We start from the raw sequence: 23,249 nt of genomic DNA on the forward strand, positions 1-23,249 counted from the left end.
CAACCTGTGTCTCTGAAGGAATGCATGAAAGAGAGTTGCCCCACTAACCTGTGCTGTTACACGAGCAAGAAATAAACTTCTATTGTGTCTGAGCCATTATCCATTTTTCAGTTTGTTACAGCAATCAGCCTATCCTATTACTATTATCCTCTTTGATACAGCTGTTATCATTTTATGCAGACATCCCTGTGCCTACTCCCCTTTCCTTAAAAGAACAGATTTAGTAACCTAAATTTAAGCAGCCAGTAGGGACAAATGACACTCACCAAATTAATGGTCACAGCATTCAGATCTTTCAGCCCGAAGAAGAGTAGTTTAGCAGAGACTCACTTCCAAGACAACCTGATATACTAAAATAAAACAAAAAGTAAAATGTGAGATCTACAAAACGGAGATATTAGAGTGTGATGGTTAATTTCCAAAGGGTGTTGTCAGTTTACAAAGGAATTTGCCACTCTTTTCAGTAAACAAGCTTCCCTATTGCGTTTATAAAATAAAATTCATTTTTAAATACCATCCCCTCCATCATTTCAAAACAGAATTTATAAAGAACAATTCTACTCTGCTAAGTAAGCTATACAAAGACTAGATGCTGACTCAGGAGATGACTTTGGAAGCCAGGAAAACTGGGTTTGATTTCTATGCCTGTGTGCTCTGCAGTTCTGTACATGTTAAAACTTTTCTCCTGGGAACTTAACTTTCTTAGGTAGAAACTTCCAGAGCTTGTAAAATTATAGCCTACGCAAAGACTTAAGATTTTTTAGGTGAAGTTAAAACAGACACCAAAATACATTATAATCTGTCTTTGTGTTTAATACCATCCCAGATGCGATGGCACAGTGGGAATGAAAATAAGATCTCTGTAAACAGGGCCATCAGACAATGGAGGTGCACGCACCAGAACAGCCAGAGACAACCAGAAACACACTCAGTATAGGCGGCAGGTTGTGGTCATTTTCTTACCAGAGCTGCCATCTTTTAAAAGGTTAGGTGCGAAAGTACCATTTGACAGCACAGGGCACATAGTTTCCTAGAACAGGGTTTGTTTTTGTGTCTGATTACTTGGTGTAAGATCCAGGAAGCAAAGCGTTCAGAACTCTGAACAAACATTCTGGCAGCCCAAAACAGAGCACTGGGGCGGAAGGAGGAAGAGGAAACAAAACAAGAGGGCTGACGGGGGAAGGCACGAGGTGGGCCATTTTCCCCAGGATTTCAGCCTTAATGTGTGTGTGTGTGTGTGTGTGTGTGTGTGTGTGTGTGTATACATACACACACATATACATCTACCTATCTATCTACCTATCTCTATATTTTTTTTTTTTGGAGAGGAAATGCATTTTTGTCTGGTCCTGCGGAGAAGAGAAAGATCAGATAGATTCCTTTGGTGCCGTATTTGGACGGTTCCCCAGCCCCCACTCCCTCCCTCTGGGCTGGGGCCTGCCAAGCGCAGGTGTCAGGGAACAAGATGGCGCCCCACGGCGAAGGGCGCTGAGTGAGGGGGCCCAGGGGTGGGCCTTCACTTACTCGGAGGCGCTGGCTCCTCTGAAACCCAGACGCTGCCAACTCCCTGGGCTCAGGAGTTACAACCGCTTTCTTGCTCTGGGTTCTTCACTCCTTGTCGAGATCAGCTCCACATATTTTTCTGATGATGTCACCCATTCTGACTTCCTACAATTTTGAAAGTTGATCTATAAGTAAAACCTTCTGTGAGGCTTCAAAAAAACAAAAGGCAGCAGAAAAGGAAAGAAAGGTGTGCTGAGGGGCGATGGAGAGGAGGAGGAGAGAGGCAGTTGCCTCCCTATTTTGAGATTTGCTGCAGCCTGCGAGTGCCACTCCCCAGTTTCCTGGCTGCAGAGGGAGGCCAGTGGCAGGGCGTGGGTGACGTCAGGGCCGGGCCTGAGTCATCGCCAGCGGCCGGTCTGCCCTGCCACTCGGAAGGGGACAAAAGGAACCTTTGATGTCCAGGGGCCCTCCTCTCGGGACACTCGCCTGTATGAGCAGCAGGCCAGAACATTCCTGCCGCCTCCCCACCCCCGGCCGCCCTTCCTACTTCCGGAACCATCCCAGGCATATTCAGCAAGGCCTCCCCAGGGGACATCACCCTCCTGCATGGCAGAGGCAGTGCCGCTTCTGCCAAAGAGAGAAGCAGGGGAGGGTGTTTCTCTGCAGAACTCTCACCTTGCCCTTTGGCAACCCCCTTCTTCCCTGAGGTGCCACCTTACGCAGGCAGTCACAGGGGTCCTAAAAAAGATCTGGAAAGGTGGCAGGTGCTCTTGTCACCCTCTCTGGGCAGCACCCAGCACTCAGTGTCTATTCTCTGACTTTGTGCCATGACCCTGGGCCTCAGCTCCCAGCTCTCCGGGTGCCAGAGCAAACTTGTGCTCCCTAGATTGACGAGAACCCCTCTCTTTACGAGGGGTATTTATATCCCAATGCCTGCCAAGGGGCTCGGTAAATGCACGGTGAATAAATGAAAGGTAATTTTAAAATAAAATAGTAGAGAACATGTATTAAATGCTATGGTGAATGTCGGAGCCTCAGTGCTAAGGGTTTTACAAAGATGATTTCATTTATTGTTATCATAAGAAAGCTGTGAGGTAGGTATGATTATTATTCCCAGTTCTATAGATGAGGTGCTCAGAGAGATTAAGACATTTTTCGGAAGTCTCACAGCTAGCTAGTGGCAGAGTCTGGATCGTCTGATCTCAAATCTTGTGTTCTCAACTATGACGCTGAGTGGCTGAGCAAATGAATGAATACTGACCAAGAGCGGCTTGTCCAGGTGAAGGGAAATGATGGCAATGATGGGGCTTGAAACCAAATCCTATAAGGAAATCGTGGAGCAATTAGGGATGATCTGTGTAGAGGAGTAGGCCTCATGCTTTCCTGATGGGTCAGTACCACGTCTGAGGCTTGCTGGGATGCCCAGAGGGGCCAGGAGGGTAAGTCCGGTCATGTCCAAGTGGAGGCGAGGAGCTGGACCCTGAAGACAATGCTAGGGAGGTCTGGCGGCGTGTGGTGGATGCAGGGGCTGAGAGCACAGTGGACAGAGCAGCTCAGAGGAGCCGAGGCCAGACTTGTCTTTATTGCCCCCTGGCCCCGTGGGTGTAGGTGGGAGGGTCAGTGTAACTGAAGGCACGAGTCTGAGGCAGACAAGAAGACCACAGGCAAGGAAGAAAGAGGGCATTCTCCAAGACTCTGAGCCCTGGAGAAGGAGCTGGAACTACCATGTGGTTTCAAAGCCCCAGGAGGGGCTGGAGGTGACAGGAGACAGAGCTGGACCTGACAATGGCAGTCACTGCCCTGAGCACCACCGTACCAGGAATCAGCTGCTTTTCTGGGACGGAGCGAGAGTCCCACCAGTGGCTGTGTTCACACCAAAGTGAGGAGGGTTGGCACAAGAAGAACACTTGTTTACGGGGGTGTCCGGGCCCCGGCTAAGAACGACCTTGGAGTTACCTTCTTCCCTCTATGGTTTATGATTCTGTGGTTTGTACTTTTCCATGGTCTCCCAGGGTAAATGTCTGATTCCAAGAGGAAGACAAAAGCCAGGAATTTCCAGTCCCTGGTGGCAGTGGCCAGGAGGTGTTGGTGGCCTCCTCAATAATGCCACTCCACCGCTCTCCTTCCCACTGTGGGGCGGGGTGTCGGTCACGGGATCCCTCTCCTGGGCTCAGAAAGTCAATGCCTCTGATCGTTGGGGACCTTGTGTCATTACCTTGTTCCTGGGACCTCTGCCAGTTGCCACTCTGAGGAATTACACTTGTGCTGTGCGGTCTGACTCCCCAGGCAGGTGGAATTAAGCAGAGGTGAGTTTCAGAAGAGAGAAAGCCACATGCTTTTAATCAAGGGAGCAGCAACAACGGACCAGGGTCCCTGTCAACGTCCATACAGAGCCTGACCTTGGGCCTGAGGGACATGCTTTAAGTTCCAGGCTTTTTTGGCAACAGCTTGTTGATTCTTTTCTTCTCTCCTGCAGAAAATGCCTCTAGGCACCTCCCTGCTGTTTCCCCAAAGGCTCTGAGGACTTGCTTGCTTCACAGACACAGGTATTTATGTCTTTAATAAGATGAACAGAGGTGATTGTTTTTCAGTCTACCTTGTGGGACCAAGATAATGTGAAAAGAAAAGTAAAGAAGGAGAAATGAGTAAGCTTAAGTGACACACAGCTCCTTCATTGAATGCTCTGGGGTTGATTCTAACAGGGAGGATAAAATCAGAGAATTGGGCAAAACATCTGGGGGCACAGAGATGTAAGTACGGTGACACCCTAACTTCTGCGTCATCTGGAGAACACTCCTCTTTGGTACAACAGATGCAGTTATATACTGGAAATTAAAAAACAAAAACAAAGACTTGGAAAACCTGTCTATACTTTCTGCTTCCATTTTCTCTCATCTCCATCACTTAAAAAAAAACAATTTATTATTATGGTATAATTTATACCCCATAAAGTTAACCCACTTACAGTATACAATTCAGTGGATTTTAGTATACTTGCAGAATTATGTGATCCATAACCTAAATTTAGAACACTTTTATCACCCCCCAAAGAAACCTTGTGCCCACTGGCAGAGAAAGCCACATGTTTTTGATCAAGGGAGCAGCAACAGCTGACGAGGGTCCCTGTCAGCGTCCACACAGAGCCTGACCTTGGGCTGAGGAAAATGTTTTAAGTTCACTTGCTCCCTCCCCGCCAGTCCTAGGCAAACATTAATCTCTCTGTCTCTGTAGATTTGCCTCTTCTGGACATTCTGTATAAATGGAGTCACATAATATGTGGTCGTTTGTGTCTGGCTTCTTTCATTTAGCATAATGTTCTCAAGGTCCATCCACGTTGTAGAATATATCAGTACTTCATTCATTTTTATGCCAAATAATATTCCATTGTGTGGCTATTCCACATTTTGTCTATCCATACATCAGCTGATACACATTTGAATTGTTTTCATTTTTGGATGTTATGAATAATGTTGCCATGAACATTCGAGTACAAGTTTTTGTGTGGACATATGTTTTCATGTATCTTGGGTGTAATTGCTGGGTCACAAGGTGACTCCATGTTTAACATTTTGAGGGACTGCCAAACTGTTTTCCAAAGTGCTGCACCATTTCACATTCCCGTCAGTGATGTGTGAGAGTTCTGATTTCTCCACAGCCTCACCAACAATCTTACTGTCCATCTTTCGGAGCCTAGCCATCCTAGTGGATGTGACGTAGTATTTCATTTCAGTTTTAACTTGCATTTCCCTAGTGACTAGTAATGTTGAGCATCTTTTCATGAACTTATTGGCCATTTATGTATCTTCTTTGAGAAATGTCTATTCAAATACCTTACTCATTTTTAAATTAAATTGTCTTTTTATTTCTGAGTTGTAGAGGGTCTTTATATATATTCTGGATACAAATACATCTCCCTGTCTGTAGCTGCCATTTCATGTTCTTAAAGGAGAAAAAATTTTAATTTTGATGAAGTCTAACTTATCGATCTTCTTTTTTATCATTTGTGCTTTTGGTGTCATGTCTGAGAAACCATTGTGAAACCCAGGTCATAAAGTTTACACCTGAGTTTTCTAAGAGTTTTATAGTTTTAGTTCTTACATTTAGGTCTATGATCCACACTAAGTTAATTTTTACGTAAGATAGGGATCTAAATTCATTCTTTTCATGTAGGTAGCCAGTTGTCCCAGAACCATTTGTTGAAAAGACTATTCTCACAAGAATTCTGTATATCTAAAACTAATCTAAAATTAGAAGGTTATTTAAAAAATAGTCTGTCCTTTCCCTTTATGAATTGTCTTGTCCCCTTTGTCAAAAATCAACTGACTATATACACACACACAGTGGAATACTACTCAGCTATAAAAAGAATGAAATAATGCCATTTGCAGCAACATGGATGGACCAAGGGATTATCATACTAAGTGAAGTAAGTCCAAAAGAGAAAGCCAAATACCATATGATATCCCTTGTATATGGAATCTAAGATCTGATACACATGAACTTATTTACAAAACAGAAACAGACTCACAGATGTAGAAAGCAAACTTACAGTTACCAAAGTGGAAGTGGAAGTAGGAGTTTGAGATTAGCAGATACAAACTACTAAATATAAAATAGATAAATAAAGTCCTACTGTATAGCACAGGGACCTATATTCAATATCCTATCATAAACCATAATGGAAAAGAACATGAAAAAGGATATATATGTGTGTGTATGTGCGTGTATATATATGTAAAATTGAATCACTTTGCTGTACACCAGAAACTAACACAACATTGTAAATTTTAGACTATATTTCAATTAAAAATTTTAAAAAATCAACTGACCTAAAAACTAATAAATACTAGTTTACTTCTGGATTCTTAATTCTAGTCCATTGATCTAGACGTCTGTTCTTAAGCCAGCAGCACACTGTTTGGATTACTGTTGCTTCTGTTTGATTACTGTTTGGAAACTTAGAGGTATGAGTCTACCAACTTTTGTTCTTTTTCAAGGTTATTTTAGCTATTCTGGATCCCTTGAATTTCCATATAGTTTTTAGGATTATCTTCTCAATTTCTGCAAAAAAAATCCAGCTGGGATTTCGATGGAGATTGTGTTCTATCTACAGATCAATTTGGGGAGAATTTTTCCATATGTATTAGCTATATGACTCTAAGGTTACTTAGTATATATCAGCCTCCTTTTCTAATCTGAAAAAAAATACCACCTCCTGGGTTTGTAATGCAGATTAAATAAAATAATGCATACATAACCTTATGAGACCTTGACCCACATGGGCCAGTCTCAGGGTGGTGTCAGTCTGAGAAACCCAGTCCAGTCACCGAAAAGCAACTTCAGATGAATTGGTATTCAGTACTTGCATTTCTCAAACATCATCCAGAGCCCCCTGCAATTGTTATTAACATCCCTTTTCCCTTCCTATCCAAGCCCCTTATATCCCACAGCTTCAGCCCCACCCTCCATCTTTCTCCCAGGGTCCCTACAAAGCTTTTTCTCCAGCCCTAACCAACGTTCCTCCAGTCCTTCTACTTCTGTCCAGTTCTCCTTCTGGATGGGGCAAGGAAAGAAACTGGATAGGCAAAGCCAGAATGCCTCTTAGTGGGCAGGAAGAAAGGAAACGCAGGGAGCACTTGAACTTCATTTACATCCCATCACTCGTATCAGGTGCTTAGTGAAATGTCTGACGTGTAATAAGGGCTCACTAAATGCAGGGGTTTTAGTTTTCATTGTGGTGGTGGTTCCGTCATGCCCACCTGTATTTGATGTCAATAGGGTGGGTCTAGCTGAGGACCTCTCAGAATCCAGCCTGGAGCCCACTGCCCAGTGGCCCATCCTCACTCATTTAGGTGAATCTGGGACTGTTGCTTTTTTTTCCTTCCTCCTGAATCATTCCTCAAAGAATCAGCCCCCAGAAAAGTGTAAAAAGTTCATCTTTGAGGCTCTGAGGAATGCTTGAGAGGCACAGCTCCTGTTTCCTCCCTCACCCAGCACCAGGACCCAGCTTTCCTCCTCTCCTCCCACAAAAATTCCTAGAACATTGGTTTTAAAATTGCATGTCAGGACCCACTACCTATTGGGTCACAACCAGCAATGGTTTCAAGTGACAGAATAAAAGAAAACAGAATAGAAAAAATCCAAGTGTATTACAAGTAAGACATTTGTTTTAGTTTTATATGTGTGTGAGCTGGGTCTCTCTGTGAAACATATTTCTTACTATGGTTCAAGATTTTTAAAAAGTTTAAAAAACAGTGTTGAGATTTGCAAATGTTAACCACTATATATAAAAAATAGATAAAAAACAAATTTCTTCTGTATAGCACAGGGAACTCTATTCAGTATCTTGTAATAACCTTCAATGAAAAAAATATGAAAACAAATATATGTATATATATGCATGACTGGGACATTATTCTGTACACCAGAAATTGACACACTGTAACCGACTATACTTCAATTTAAAAAAGCAGTATTGGAGGTAGACCTCTCATTTTCATTAAGGTGTTTAAATATCTCATAAGGGAGTAAAATAACACCCCTCCAAGTGGCCTGTCCATTTTGATGGGGATTGAAACCTTATGTTCCATCATTAGTAAAGGATTTGGGGACATTGAGACCGTTTCCTGTAATTTAACACGTCGATGGAGGAATATCTTCTGTTACCTGTGTGGACATACCTTAACCTGGTTCCCTCCCTGCCCACCCCCCACCATGCTACCTCTCAGCCATCACCTTCTCTCACTCCCACAATAGCTGCAAATCAACACCTTGAACTTGTGTGGGGTTTTTGATTTTTCAAAACTTTCTCACCTACTCCATCTCATTTGATTCTCACAACTATCCCATGAAGTCAACAGCTTAGATCCAAATCCAACCTTGACCATCCTTTCACTCAGTATGTAACCTCAAGCACGTAACTCAACTTCTCAGCCTATCTCAGCTCTATTATATGTAACCAGAAAGGTTAAGAGACTTGGCCAACATCACACAGCCTAGAAGTGGCAGGATCAGGAAGAAAACTAGATCTTCCACCTCTCAGCCTAGTTGTCCCACAGACTTTCTTCATGGAGATGCATAACTTCTTTTTAGTGATGTGATTCATCTAACTGCCTCACAAAGAATGTTGAAAAAGCAAAGAACATTTTGCACTCTTCCACCATATCTAAAAACAACGACTTTTATGGCACAAAGCACAAGACAAATAGCTCTTCATGCCTTGTGGTTAAGGGTTATCACTCTCCACATCAAAAGCTATTTATTAAAGGCTGGGGGCATTGGGAACAGAGACAGCAAAGTCCACCAAGGAGGGAAAACAAGTTCCCCGAGGGCTGTGTTTTGTCCTTTGTATTGCAGAGTGCTCCCTCTAGTGGCTCTGGAGGAAAATAGCTTCTGGAAAGCACGTAAGATTCCGTACTGATAGAATCAGAGAATGTTGGTGCTTCAAGGGAGCGTGGTGAGGACTTGGCTCAAGGTTTCCCTTCATTGACGAGAAATTGAGGACTAGAGAAGTGTTCCCAACGGGGGCAATTCTGCCCCCCAGGGAACATTTGGCAACGCCTGTAAACATTTCTGGCTGTCATTTGGCCAGGGTTGGGATGCTGCTGTCATGAATACAAAGAAGCCAGGGATGCTGCTAACCATCCTACAACACACAGAACAGTTCCCCACCCCAACAAAGAATTATCCAGCCCCAAATGTCAATAGTGATGAGGTGGATTAGAGAAATGGTGTGACCCTCCCAAGAATTTGTAGCTTTTTCTCCCCCAGCTTTCCTGAGATATAATTGACACATAAACAAGGACTTGAAGCTTATTCATGGCTTTTGATGGCTCAAGCTAGGTGCTTTCTTTCATCTCTTTTAAAATGTTTTTTTATCAGAATTGCAAAAAATTCAGGAGCAATACATGGTTATAATTAAAAGCAATATAATAAAAGGCTTTCTATCACTCTGTATAATCAATGTTAACATCCTTGGTGGTTTATTAGCTGGTACTATATTAAAATGCCTGTTTTAGATCATTTTCGACTTACAAAAATGCCAGTTTCCCATGGTAATACTTAGGCTGTTCCTCCGCTTCTCCATGTGCTCACCAGGACAAGCATCAGTCCACACACAGAGGATTCTTTTCACTTTGCTTGTTGTACAAAAGGTGGGTTACTTTGCAACTTGCTTTTTTTAATTTAGTAAACTGTGAATCTCTCTTCAGATCAAAAATAAGGATCTCCTGTGCGTTCCCAGAAGTTTAGGATGCTCAGTACTGGGGGCTCCAAGGAGCTAAGATGGCCCATGACAACAGGGCATTAACCCACACTGCACTGCATGGTGTGTATCTTTAATATCTCTCTGACATTTGAGAGGACACTTTTGTAGAGAGCTCAGCTCAGGATCAGGATCTCCTATAGGCCGTGCTACCTAACTATCTCTTTAAGTAAGAATTTAAAAATTCTCCTTTTTTTTTTTTTTTTCCGCCTGGACTGATATTAGCCATATTACCGGGCTTCTTCTTAACATGGTGCATGGCCAACTGCCTAGCTCTGCAGGGAGGGCGGGGGAGGGGAGGGGAGGATGGGGAGCTACTGCGTCCTGATTTCCTCCTGCATAACTCCCCCTGTTCAAGGGTCAGTTATGAATGATTTTCACTTCCCTGCTGTTTGTTTCCCTGCTTTAATGTGAGTTGGGTTTTGGTGTAGAGTTTTATCATCTTTACATTCCACCAAATACACAGGCTTTTCCTGAGCCTGGTATTTTCCCTCATCCCACTGTCCTTCCTAAATAGGGACACATCAGTCCTGTAACACATTTGATGAGTTAGGGAAAGGCGTCCCCTCAGGCTCAGCCCCCGAACAGACTGTAGAGCTTTGTGAGCGGACTGTAGGGTCTACAGGCCCTCCTGCCTCCCCCCAACCCCGGCCACTAGACCAGCAGTCCTGTTCCTCACACCAGCCGTCAGGAAATCTTTGCAAATTGCCATTTCCTCATTTCAAATGGTCACAGGACACATTGGCACCTGCTACAGTTAATGCTTGCAGACATGTGGCTCGGGTTTCTTTCCTGGCTTCTCTGCTAAGCTGCCTTGGAGATTCCATCAGGGGTCCAGATCCCCTGTGTTAATGCTTTTAGCCACCATACCCCCACCTCCACCACACACGCAAACACACACACCACATGCTCAGTGTTCACCCAGGAAACAGAGAGGGATGGCTGAAGTTAATCGCTGTCTTATCCTTTTTACTGCTGTGCCCTTATCAGCAAAAAAGGAACAATAGGGTAGTTTTCTTGTCGGCCTTGAGTTTTAAGTTCTGGCCTTTCCCTTCCTCAGGGGAAAAAGAAATAGCCCTTTGTGCTTTGAAGTCTTACCCAGAGAGGTTTCTAGGCCCCAGGTTAAGGCCCCTTCACTCTGATCTTTGAATGGAAACCAGTCTTGTTAAGAAGAAAATTCAGGATGGCGGAAATAGTTGCTGCTTTTAAAGGAGGGAAATTTGGCCCAGCCTTATAGGGTGGCTTCCCTGAGATGGAGGATGTCTTTACGCGCATGTGCACGTGTGCGTGCCCGCGTGCAGGCACGTGTGTAGGGGCAGTGGGTGCAGGCTTCTGGGGCTGTAGGGGGTCTGTGTCCCACCATCCCTGCAGGAACTGACGTGAGAGGTTACTTGAAAGCCTATGGTGGCTGGACACTCCATAATCCTGCTCTGAGAGCCTGGCTAGGTTATCCCGGGGATAACCCGTGGCCAGTGGAGAGGATACAGCGCCAAGAAGCCTCTCCATGGTCCTCCCAGGTTCTCCCTGCGTGCCAGAAAAGGCCAGCACATGGGGTAGCAGAGGAGCAGTGGTAACTGTGGCACCTGGCGTGGCCTACAAATCAGGATGCCCCCACTTTCCTGGGCCAATGAGAGCCCAGGAGACCCAGTCATCATAATATTAGATTCTTCCCCAACCTTGGAGAGTGAGAAATATGAAACCAAGTTTAATCTGATTTTAAAGAAATACAACAATGCGGCATCCTCTGCACCTGGGCATTGTGGAGCGATTCTCACCTGTCACCCACGTTTCTCTCTGTAATGCAATCTATGGAATTCCTCCTTGGAATAGAGGGGATCTTGCCTTTTTTTTTTTTTTCCCCTGTTCTTCTGCAAGTGGGTTTTAATGTCCTGTTGCTCTAATTTTAATTTAGTAAATTCTCAATAGCACCTGTGCAGTAAACTTTGTATGTAATACGGCCATCGTGGCAATCAAGACCAGCAGTCTGTGGAGGGAGCCGGGTTCTTCTATGTTAACTCGCCATTTCTCAGCACCCTCCTCACTGTGACTTGTACAGAATCACAGGAGCTGCTGAAACCAGCTGGATCCTTTGCCTTCCCTTAACTTCTGGCCAGCCTCCATTCATACTGCTTTACTTCCAATCCCCCCTCTCCAAAGTAGGTGGTGTTGGTGGGGTCTTAGATCCCCTCAACTATCCTTATCTCCTGGGGAAATTTGTCACCATATGCCTCTGAGCATTGCTTCTCAATATAGTTTTTTTGCTGTTATTCCTGCTGGTTTTGGAAGTTCTCCTGGGGACGTAGGGGACGGCTGTGGCTCACCCAGGGGATATAAAAGCTGGTGCAGACATTCCAGGGTGTCCATCTGCATGAGTTTTCCTGGATGCTGACATCTTGATTGGATCATTAGCCAAGAGGTTCTTGCCTTTTGGGCAGAGCTTCCTTAACTCCTTCCTCTGATTATAATCTTCAACCCTTAGATACTCTCTCTTATCTAAACAACATGTATAGTTTCATTTATAACATGCATATATTAATTTGGTGGAAACATGAGTTCTTAGGATCGTCTCAAGTGGTCTATTCTCCATTTTTAAAAAAGATAGAAATAGGATCTTCAAGAAGAATCATGAAAATGAGACAAGGAATTGGAGCCACTAGCTTAGACCTAGATCTTGACGACACTGGAAACTCTCCCAGTGCCTGAGAGGAACAACTGGGGAAAACCTGGATGAACTGTGAGTCCCCAGGCAAAGGGATTTATTTCCTTTGACTCCGAGTTTTCAAGTAACACCCACTACACAAACTGGCAATGTGATAGGAACTCTGCAGATACAGAGAAGTAAAAGATATGAGTCCTTCCAGGAGGAAGGAACCAGTTTCCTGGATCTAGACTATGGGCCGTGAAGTGCACAATGGGGCCAAGCTGGTAGGTAAAACAAGGGGTGCCCAGAGAGCCACAGGACTGGATAAGTCAGGGAAGTCTTCCCGGAGGAGGGGTTCTGGGAGGAAACCCTTGCCCCATTCAATTTCCTGATTCCAGTTGGCTAGAAAAGGAACAGAGGTGAGGATGCTCACTGCCTGGTTGTCAGGGAGATGATGCACATTGGGAGTAATAGGGAACAGGAAGAGTTAGATTAGGAGGGTGCGACCAGATTGTGGATGGCTTTCAATGCTGGGCAGCAGAGTTCAGATATGAGGTGCTTGAGTTTCCAGAATGGGAATTACATGATGAGGGCAGAGTTGAAGGAGGATTAGCAGGCATCTCCCATGGGAGATGCCAAATGTTAGAAAGTCTCTGCTTTAGTAATGATTTCTCTGTAATGATGCTTATAGTATTTTAAAAAGTTGACTTTTTAAAAAATTGAAGTACCATCAATTACAATGTGTCAAGTTCTGGTGTACAGCACAATATCCCAGTCATGCATATACATACATATATTCATTTCCATATTAAAAATAAAGCTGACTTTGAGATGCAAGTGTTGTATGTATTGTGCATAGAACTTCTAAAGAGGTTTTTATACTTTGATGCGACTCAATCCACACTATTGGTAAAGGAGAGTGAAGGGATTATTGACTTAGGAAATTGACAAGTCCAATCAGGAGGGTCTGGGTTGTAGAAACTTGGGAAACTTAAGACCAGGTACCCAAGTGCTGACTTCATAAGGTAGTCATGCAGCCAACTGCAGAAGTTGGCTGACGACCATGTTGTTCTGCAACTGAGCGTCCCTGGAGTCAGACAACTGATGAAGGTGCAGACTTCAACAATGAGTGACAAGGTTTCTAAAATCCACTGCGAGAGGCAGACATGCACAGGAATGGCTGTTCTCTCTTTAGTGAAATAGCTATTGCTGTGGCAGGTGATTGGTTCTCAGTTTTCCACCCTGAGTTCCAATGTCAATTTCTGCTCTCTGTTCAGCAACATAAGTGAAGACATTCAATGAGAAGTTTCTAGAATTCCTTCCTTTTTTCCTTCTTCTAACGGGTGTGGGTTGGAGGAGGGTTCTTTGGTTTGTCTGAGCTGAGGTAAGGGATGCAAAATAGAGTGATGACTAGCCTAATGGCACACAGTATTTTCATGGTCACAATAACGTAGACCCTGTTATTCCTTTTCAACTCCTAGGCTATTGAGAGAGCACTGAAGACTTGGTTTTAGCCGCAGAACAGATTACAAATGTCACAGAGGACTTTTTATGTATCCTCAATGTATAAATTTAATGATTAAATGTCTAGGAGACTCATGTCTTTCACCTCTGGGAAACACCTTGTATTTCCCATTATCCAATTTTTCTTTCTTGTAACTTCTATTAGTCAGGTGTGGGATATCCTGGATTAGCCCTCTAAGACTTTTTTCTCTTACGATTTCCATCTCTTTGTCCTTTCTCTGGGAGATTTCTTTGAATTTACATCCTAATGTTTCCGTTGAATTTTTTTTACTATAAATGTGTTTTTAATTTCCAGGTGCTATTTACACTTCTTTGATAATTTCTTTTCCATTGCATCCTGTTCTTTTATGATGCAATATCTTTTCAGATTTCCCTGAGGATAGTAATTGGAAGTTTCTTTCTTCTTTTCTGGTTCGAGTCTTTACTCTTTCCTCTTGGTCACTCTTGTGTTTATTTTTATCTATCTTTCATGTTGCGGCCTTTTGTCAAGTATCTGGTCATCCTCGGTTGTTTCTACTTCAGACTGAGGCAGTAAGATGCTCATTGGTACTTTTTTTTTGCACGTAGATGAGGCTTATTAGTTGGGCCTTTACCTTGTGGTGATCTAGTTCTGCCAGTTACTTGCTGTGTGATCTTAGGCTACTTAGTAATCACTCTGTTCTTCAGTTTCTCCTAGAGTTGCTGTGAACATTAAATGAATTAATGATGTATATGTTACAGTGCTATCTAACTATTTCCTGCTTCTATTGCTTTTACTATGATTACTTGGCAGAGTCCCAGTTAGGGAACTCAAAAATCCCTGCATGTTAGGGTCTTATCTTTGGGGTCATTACATTTTGTAGAGAGGAGAACAAGACTGTTGTTTTTTATTGGGTGGGGTGATGCAGAGCCTATTTGACTGCCACGTGGGGTGGGAGGCCAACTGCTTCCCTGAGCCATTTTATCAGTCACCATAGTTTCAGCCCTATCACTCACTCAGCTGATATTTATGAATTTCCTAGTGTCCCAAGTTCTGTTCTACCCTCCTTCAGCCTCCCACTCATGTAATATAAGTTTAGTTGCCTCTGTTCTCTTTCTTCTGCCATCACTCCTTACCCACTGTCTACTCTCCAGAAATTCTTTGAAATCTCTTATCTGCTGAGAGTCCCTCTGCTATTACTGGGTATTTATCACTTTTTAAATGTCATATTACCATTTTAGTGGGGTTTTGGCGAGGATAAAATCAAGCATGCTTAATCTGCCATCTTTAATCAGACATCCATATACTCTCTTGACAGACACAGTGCCAGGTTCCATGTTTGAAATTCTGTCCCTTTTACTTGCTTTTCTTTTACTTGTAGGGTCCTTTAAGCAAGAGGAGGGAGGGAGGGAGGAAAGGAATTGGTAGCCTAAGTGACTTGCTATAGTTGAGGGAGGGATCTTAGAAGATAGTCTACTAATGCATTCCCCTCCTGGAACGATACAGTCCATCTGAATTTGCAGTCAGCAGGAGAGAGCATTTTAGGCAAAGGTTCAGGAAAGATACTGCAAGTAATGATAAAGATAAATCACTTAAAGAGGGAGACATGAATTACTTCCCAGTTTCAAAGTAGTTATTATGAGTATTTCCTTTACTGTAACTATTACCAGATCATTCCTGCATGATGCTATTGCTGGAAGTCAGTATGCATATTAGCTCAAGAATGAATGTGAGCTATTTCTGCAAAATACAAAATAGAAGTGGTTCTATTACGAATAAAAATCATTCGTTGACTTATGATGCACGATTTCCATTACATGTAGCATAGGAATGCATTGAGTAAAATTAGGCTTCTGCTTTGAAGCTCAAGATGGTAGAATTTACAACCATTTTTGAAATTTAAGCTTTTAAAAAATTTAGTGGCAAGTAATAACTTTAATAGATTATGAACTGCCCTTCAAACAAATAATTATAGACAACAACAGATTGGTAACCACAATCCTAATTAGAGAATTTGCTAACAGTTAATCCATGTTAAAGAAAAATACATTTTAGCATGACATATGTTATCAGTCTGGTTATCAGGATCTAACCAGAACAACAGAAATTACTACACATATTCATAACAGAGGGAATTTAATGCAGGGAGTTGGTTACATAGTTGATGGATGATCTGATAAGTTTAGATTAGTGACAGTGGGAAGTCACTTCCAAGCCTGGAAAAATCAGAGGAGATGGTGTTACCAGGGCTCAGTGGCTGGGGTCGCTGATGGCAGATGGAACCACAGCTGGCCTTTGTGGCAGGGTCTGGAGCCTTGCTACAGCCACTGTCAGAAATCATAGAAGGGCAGAAGGCTTCCTGGGAGAGAGACATCCTGGCCTTTCCCTTCCCCCAGTCCAGTGCTTCTCACTGGCTGAGCCCGGCTGGAACCCAGGTGACCTGGCAGCCTGGGAAAACTCTGCAATGGCCAGCCCCCCTGAGACACAGAGCAGAACAGGGGAAGGTGAGGAATGGACCTGAAACCAATGGGCCCAAGACCTGTACAACATGTACATAGTATTAAATACAGTATGGACTTTCCTTAGGTTAACTATGCAAGTGTCCATGTATAATATGAACATGTGTACGTAAGCCTCTACAGCTCTGTTTGCACTCAGATTAAATTGGAGCCATAATCTTGGCCAGTTGAGCCAGGTCTATCTTAATTGGTTAAGATCAGGTTCAAATGAGCCATAAACTATTGCTAATATAGCTATCAATTAAACCACGTTTGTTTTTTTTTTTAAATCAAGAAACACATCAACCAGCCTTTAGAAGTGAAAATGATTTCCTTCCTCTCATTTTATCTCTAATCCTAACACTAGGGGCATGTAGTCTAAGATACACAACCACAGTTTCCACAATGGCATAAATGCTGCAACTCACAGACTGTGTATGGCTTTTAAACCAACACTGCCTGAGTTTAAAATTCGTTGGTAAATTTCAGGAGACTATAAAAGAATAATATTCTGAAACCTGGGCTTCGCAAAAAATGAAGACTAGCTCTTTGATTCTTCCTGTATAAAAGCTAAGTAGTGGAAGCGCCGAGCTGGCTGTTTTCCCACACTAATTTCCTCCTGGCAGACGGCAGATTAAAACCTTCACAGTAGACAGTGCCTTCTTTCAGAGATTCTGAAATCTACGGGGTGTGTGGAGAAGCCTTGAGTCTTCGTCTCCTTCAGATGTGAGCATTAAACCATAAAGGAAACCCGGAGAGTTTGAGAGATGCCTTCAGCCTGTGCTTTCTAGAAAGTCTGATAGCTGTCTACATGGAGTGGGCCAGGCTGGGCCAGACTGGACACTGACTCATTTCCTATTTTCCCGGGGTCTGAGTGTCTCACCCCAACTCCCCTCTGCTCCGTTGCAAGTCTTTCAAGCCAAGAGGAAATAAAAACATTAAATAGCTGTAGACTGTGCTGTTTTTTTCATCCTCACCCTTTGCTGCAATGGAATAATAGCTCTCTTTTGTTCAAAAGGGGACAGTACAATTAATTCTGAATCATTATAATAAAAATGGGTAGAAGGGAGAAAGGGAGAAAGAGTAGAATAAATGAAAGGGGAGGAGCTAATGAAGAAATTTCCCCAGCTAATGGGAAGCATTTATTTCAATGCTGCTAGCCTCACTCCCACCCCAGCCTCAAGGTTATTCACAGTCTCCTGGTAACTGGTTGGCATTGCTGGCTGGTCACCGGGAGCATTAGACTGCCTGAACTAACAAGCCAGTTAAATCAGATTCTCTGGGTGTCACTATTTTTAAGATCCCTGTGATTCTGATGGGCAGGCAGAATGGAGAACCTCTAAGATGAGCCCCACCCCCTACCCTCCTTGGGCAGAACATGACCAAAGCGTGAATAGCAGGAGTTCAAGAGGTGATTGCTTTAACTGGTAAGAAATCATAGTCACTATTTAGAGAACTGGCTGCCAGTTGGGGGTTGTTCCAGGAAACTTCTTCCCACACAGGGGCCCCAGTAAACCAGAAACTGCCATCCCAGCCCCTGCTGAGGACAGGCACTGCCTTCCGCTCACAGACTCTGAGCACAAGTTCTCCATGACGGTGACCTTGTCCCCTGGGAGGCCTTTGGGAACTCCATGGGGCTGTTTTCAGTTGTCACAAAAATTTCTGGAGTTTAGGGGGAAGCTAAGCGGTTGGAAAAAGTGAGGAAGGTATAGGGAAGGGAACTAATGTTTGAAACCTATTGTCTGTTAAGCACAGGGACAGGCACTTAGGAGAGGTGGGGGCTCTCACCCTCCCACGTCTCCATCCCTCAACACACACCTATGCACGCACCCCCACGCACGCACCACACCCTTACACAGCTCTTCTGAGTTCAGGGAGAAGTAATTGCCAATGCATGGAAGCTAAGAGATGGAATCCGGCAAGAGATGGAAGAAAACTCTCCTTGCATAATAGGGCCAAGATAATTAGTTCACACGAAATAAGGTCGAAGTTGAATAAACAGAAGCACTATGTATTGCAAATGCAGGCAGATAGGGCTGGGAAAAGAAGACTCTACCCTCACAGCATGAGGTCTGCCTGACTTCAGATATTAAGGGACAGAAGAGCAGTAGCCCAAGCAGAGTTCCACCTTCTTCAGTGCTCACATCCCTGCACCCCTGCATCCTGGCATCCCCCATAGGCTTGAGTTTACCTCTTCCCAGCATAAGTGGTCCAGTATCACTGTCCAGATCCACGCGTTTCAGTCACAAGGGCAGCCCTGTGGTCCCTCCACACCTGTGTTCCCAGGACTGACCCTGACCAACCCTCTCAAAGCCTTTTTTTTTTTTTTAATGTTCTGTTCCCCCACTGCATCTTTCTTTCCCACAGAAACCACAAGGGCTTCTTCCCAGGCCAAACATCTATCCAGAGAGGTTGCCTCATCTTTTCAACCCACCCAAATACAGTCTTGTCCAGCTTCTTTCTTTTGTAAAAGTTCTCAGAAGCATATCATGATTGGGGGGGGGGGATGCTAACCCTTGGCAATATACAGTATCGTCTAGATCCTTGATGACAAGAAGTGTCTAGAAATACATCAGGCCTGGCTACCCTCTCGGGAAGATGGGAAATTACCTTTATTTCTTCCCTAGGATTGACACAAGGGCTTCTTGCCATACCAACTGTAGTAGGCAGAATAATAGCCTCCCAAAGATGTCCACATCCTAATCCTGGAACTTGTGAATATGTTCCTTCACGTGGCAAAGGGGACTTGGCAGAAGTGATTAAGGTCATGAACCTTGAGATGGAGAGATTATGCTGGATTAGCTGGGTGAGCACAATGTAATCACAGGAGTCTTTCAAAGCAGAGAGCCCGTCCCAGCTGTAGTCAGTGGGAGGGAGATGTGGCTATGGAAGGGCCATGGGGACACCACGCCGCTGGCTTTGAGGATGGAGGACGAGGGCCCCAAGCCCAGGAAGGGGGCCAAATTCTAGAGCTGCAGAAGGCAGGGAGAGGGCTCTCTGGATCCTTCAGGAAGAAACACAGCTCTACTGATGACACCTTGACTTTTGCCCAGTGGGACCCATGTCAGACTTATGACCCAGATAATAAGTCTGTGTTTTAAGCCACTAAGTATGTGGTGATTTTTACAGCAACAACGGAAAACGATTACAGAGCTGACTAAAACGTAGCCAAAGCAGACCACCGTTTAAGGTCTCCTGTCCTGCTATTACTAGAATCAAAGAATACCTGGGTTCCTAAGGTAAATGGGACACTTAAAGTAGATTTTGTGCTTCGGGGCAAATTGTTAGAGCCACGTCCACCAGAGTTCCCAGGATCCAAGTTTTCTCTCCTCTACCATTAGAGGTTCTTGGGTGCAAAAGTTTGAGAATCACTGACAAGAGGGTTCACTGGCCTCCTTCATGGAATTCACACAGTGGAGCGTGTTGCTGGGGCACACAGACAGAGGAGACAACTGACGGGAATCCGAGCCATGTAACCTTCTCAAGTCTGCACTATGTTTGAGGCAAAGCTTTTGCGAGTATTCTTTACCTAGAAGGACGATCATACTCTGAAATCTGCCTGGCCCTGGCTGCACTGTGGTTGCTCAAGAAGTCAGTCCATTTCTTTCTCTGCAGTGGCCCCAGAATCTTTGACCTACATCTCCTGGAATCTTCAACCAACCAGGGTTGGAGGACATCATCCTCTGCTGCTATGGACAAGAAGACCATGTGTGGACAAGAAGTCTAAGCATGCTGTGGCCTTGGGTGCCATCTTCCAGAATCCGTGGCCACCAAGGGAGAAGCATTCAACCTGCTTGGCCCCCTTTGCTCAGAGTCCTTCTCCTCTGCCATCTTACCCCCCACCACTCCTGGGAGTTGTCCAGCCCTACGGCCTGGTTGGCTCATGTTTTGACCTCATGTCATCACAATTCCCAAGGGCCCTGTGTCTTCACCCTGATGCTCCTGCCACACTGACTTTTATGACTTAATACCAAGCCCAGAGCTCCTCTGATGCCCTGCTCCTTAGATGGAACCGCCTGGAATTCTGAGGAAGGTTACAAGATTACACTGGAGCTTGGCCCCACTACTGGGATCTTGGATGCTATGAATTGCCCATTTTCCCTTTGCCAATCTTTTAACTGGGCTGTTTGTCTTTTTATTTTTGAGTTGTAAGAGTTTTTACACATTCAGGATACAAGTCCCTTATCAGAAACATAAATTACAAATATTTTCTCCCATCCTGTGGGCTGTCTTTGGATGCTTCTTAATCACCTTTATCCCCACAGTCTCTAGCACAGTAGATCATTCAATAAACATCTATTGAATTCAACTGAATTACTCTTAGGTCTTTTAGGCAAAGTCTTTAAACATCTTTTTTTTACTCTCTTCTCAACTTCAACTTTGTTTCTTAGAGTATAAGTAAATATGAATAAAAACAAAGAATATGAACAATTTGGGATGGACATATGCATTAAAAAAATCTAAAATGTAAGTAGCTTTTAAAGAACAGATTTTAGCAAAGTCCTTAATGTCTCCAGGCCTCAGTTTCCTCTGCTGTAAATTGGAGAGAGGTTGGAAGCTTGAACTTGATCATCTCTAAGTTTGCTTTCACTCTAACATTCAATGACCTTAATAATAATAAAGGTCAAGACCATTCCTGGTGGCATGCTGGGTTTAGAGCAAGCCACTTTGAATAATTACCACGTCAGTCTCGCTTGCTGCTGTATTCCAAGCACAAAGCACTGTGAGCTACACATAGTAGGTAATAAGCTAGAAAGAGTTCTACTCAGTCCCCAGTAAGCTCATGAAGCACCACACCTGTATATGCATCAGTGACTCCCTAATGTATCACTAGCATGGATTATATTCTGACGGATCTATTTGCTGATTCAACACTTCCGATTGCAGGTCTAACAGCCATCACAACAGTAATGGGTCAAAAACAGAACTCTTGATTCTGCACACCTCCTCAAACTTGCTCCCCCACCCCATACCAGGCTTTCTAACTTCAGTAAACGGTACTATCTCCAATGAGATGCGCAGGCAAAAACCTAGGAGTCATTCTTAACTGCTCTTCTTCCTCCATAAAGGTCATTCAGTTCATCCGAAAGTCTTATCAGATCTACCTTCAACATGTACCCCTGATCCAACCACTTTTTACTCTTTCCACAGCTTACCACTCTGATCCAGGCCACTATCTTCTCTTCCTGGGATTCCTACAGTGGACTTCTAACTAATGTCCTTGAATCTGCTCCACCTTGCTTACAATCGTTATTCACACAGGAGCCAGGACATTCTCTAAAAACTTAAGCCATATCAAACCACTCCCCTGTTCAAAACTCTCCAATGACTTCTCATTGCACTCAGAATCTGTCCGAAGTCCTAACAATGGCCTAGAAAAGCTCAAGTGATCAGGGCCCAGCTTCCCTCTGATCTGAGCTCCATGTCTCTCTGCCTCACTAACTCCAGTCTGGCCTTGCTGGCCTCCCGATGCGCCTTAAATATGCCCAGCGTGCTCTACCTCAGGGCCTTTGCACCTACTGATCACAGCCTGGTTCACCTGAGATTTCAGCACAGTCTGCTCTTTTGCTTTGTTTGGGTCTCTGCTTGAATGTCACCACCTCAGGGAGGCCTTATCCAATGCCCTTCCTGAAGTAGCCCCTTCTGCAACTCACTGACCCCTTATTCTGCTTTAAATTCATTCATAGTACTTAGTGGCCCCTAAGTTACAGTATATATTTGTGTGTTTACTTCTTAGTTGTCTCCCTGGCTAGAATGTAAACTCTATGAAGGCAGAGATCTCCTCTTTGTTTACTGCTTTGTTCACTGCTGTACTCTGTTACTGGGTACCATTTCCAGCACATTAGAGACATCCAATAAATACTGTTGACTAAATAAATAATATGATTATCTGAGAGCAAGCCCTGGGTTTGCACTCTGGCTCTCCACTCAATAACTGAACAGCTTGGGCAAACTGTCTAACCTCTCTAGGTCTCAGTTTTCTCACCTATAAAAATGAGCTACTAATACCTATTGTGAAGGACATTCTGGGGCCTAGAGATAAGAGATGAAAGTGCCTGATATTAGGTGCTCATTTCATAGACCTATAATTACCCATAAAAGTAAACATCCTTGTTCATGCATCACTTGGTTGAGGGACAAAGGCAATCATCAAAACTGCTCTCTTAAAATCAGAACCTATTGCCAGAAAACAGCACACTAGAGGCTGAGGAAGGAAAGGAATCCATTTCAGTGCCGGAGACTCAGAGGGCTGGGCTTATGCAGCAGCCGAAGTAGCCAGGCTTAGAGATGTTACTTCCAAATTCAAGTCAAGGCACCACTCCGTTCTGTGGACAGCAGCGGGGTTGGCGGCAATGACTTCAAAATGACCTCAGCTTTTGTCTAATCTGGTTCTGTGATCAGACCACAGGCGACGCCTTGTCCAGGGTAGTAATTTCCTTTGCTGCTCTCTGCTAAGAGGCCCATGGACACACAGTTAAATACCAGGAGCCACTACAAAGGGGGAGGCATCTCAACGCGTTCTGACATGCAGAGATCTTCAACTCATGCTCCTGAGTGAAAATCTCAAGCTGCAGAGGAGATGTGTGTATACAAATGCCAGGGCTCTCCTACACTTGCATACAGGTTTCTGCACATGCATGTAAACATGTGGAAAGGAATGGGAACCATATCAGTCCCCCTCGCTTCTTCAGGGAAGTGGGGAAAGGACTAAAACGGGAAGTAGGTGTCAGCTTTATCTAAAATATATTTCTACAAAGAGACTGTGTTACTTCTTTAAATAAAAAATTTTAAAAATGCCCAAACAGGATGATGCTAAAACAGCACATTATAAGGCACAAGAGGGGATTCACTCTCCCCTAA

The 23,249-nt window shown here is 43.9% G+C and overlaps 1 long non-coding RNA gene across 1 annotated transcript; it reads left to right on the top strand.

The window, feature by feature from the left end:
* Positions 1-3,507: 3,507 nt before the first annotated feature.
* Positions 3,508-20,805, top strand: LOC116665950. Its single transcript, XR_004322790.1, has 3 exons — positions 3,508-3,809; positions 3,980-4,049; positions 20,004-20,805. It is a non-coding gene; the product is annotated as an uncharacterized LOC116665950 (long non-coding RNA).
* The last annotated feature ends 2,444 nt before the right edge of the window (positions 20,806-23,249 follow it).

Source organism: Camelus ferus, chromosome 1 (assembly GCF_009834535.1).
Source record: "Camelus ferus isolate YT-003-E chromosome 1, BCGSAC_Cfer_1.0, whole genome shotgun sequence".
Lineage (NCBI taxonomy): Eukaryota > Metazoa > Chordata > Mammalia > Artiodactyla > Camelidae > Camelus > Camelus ferus.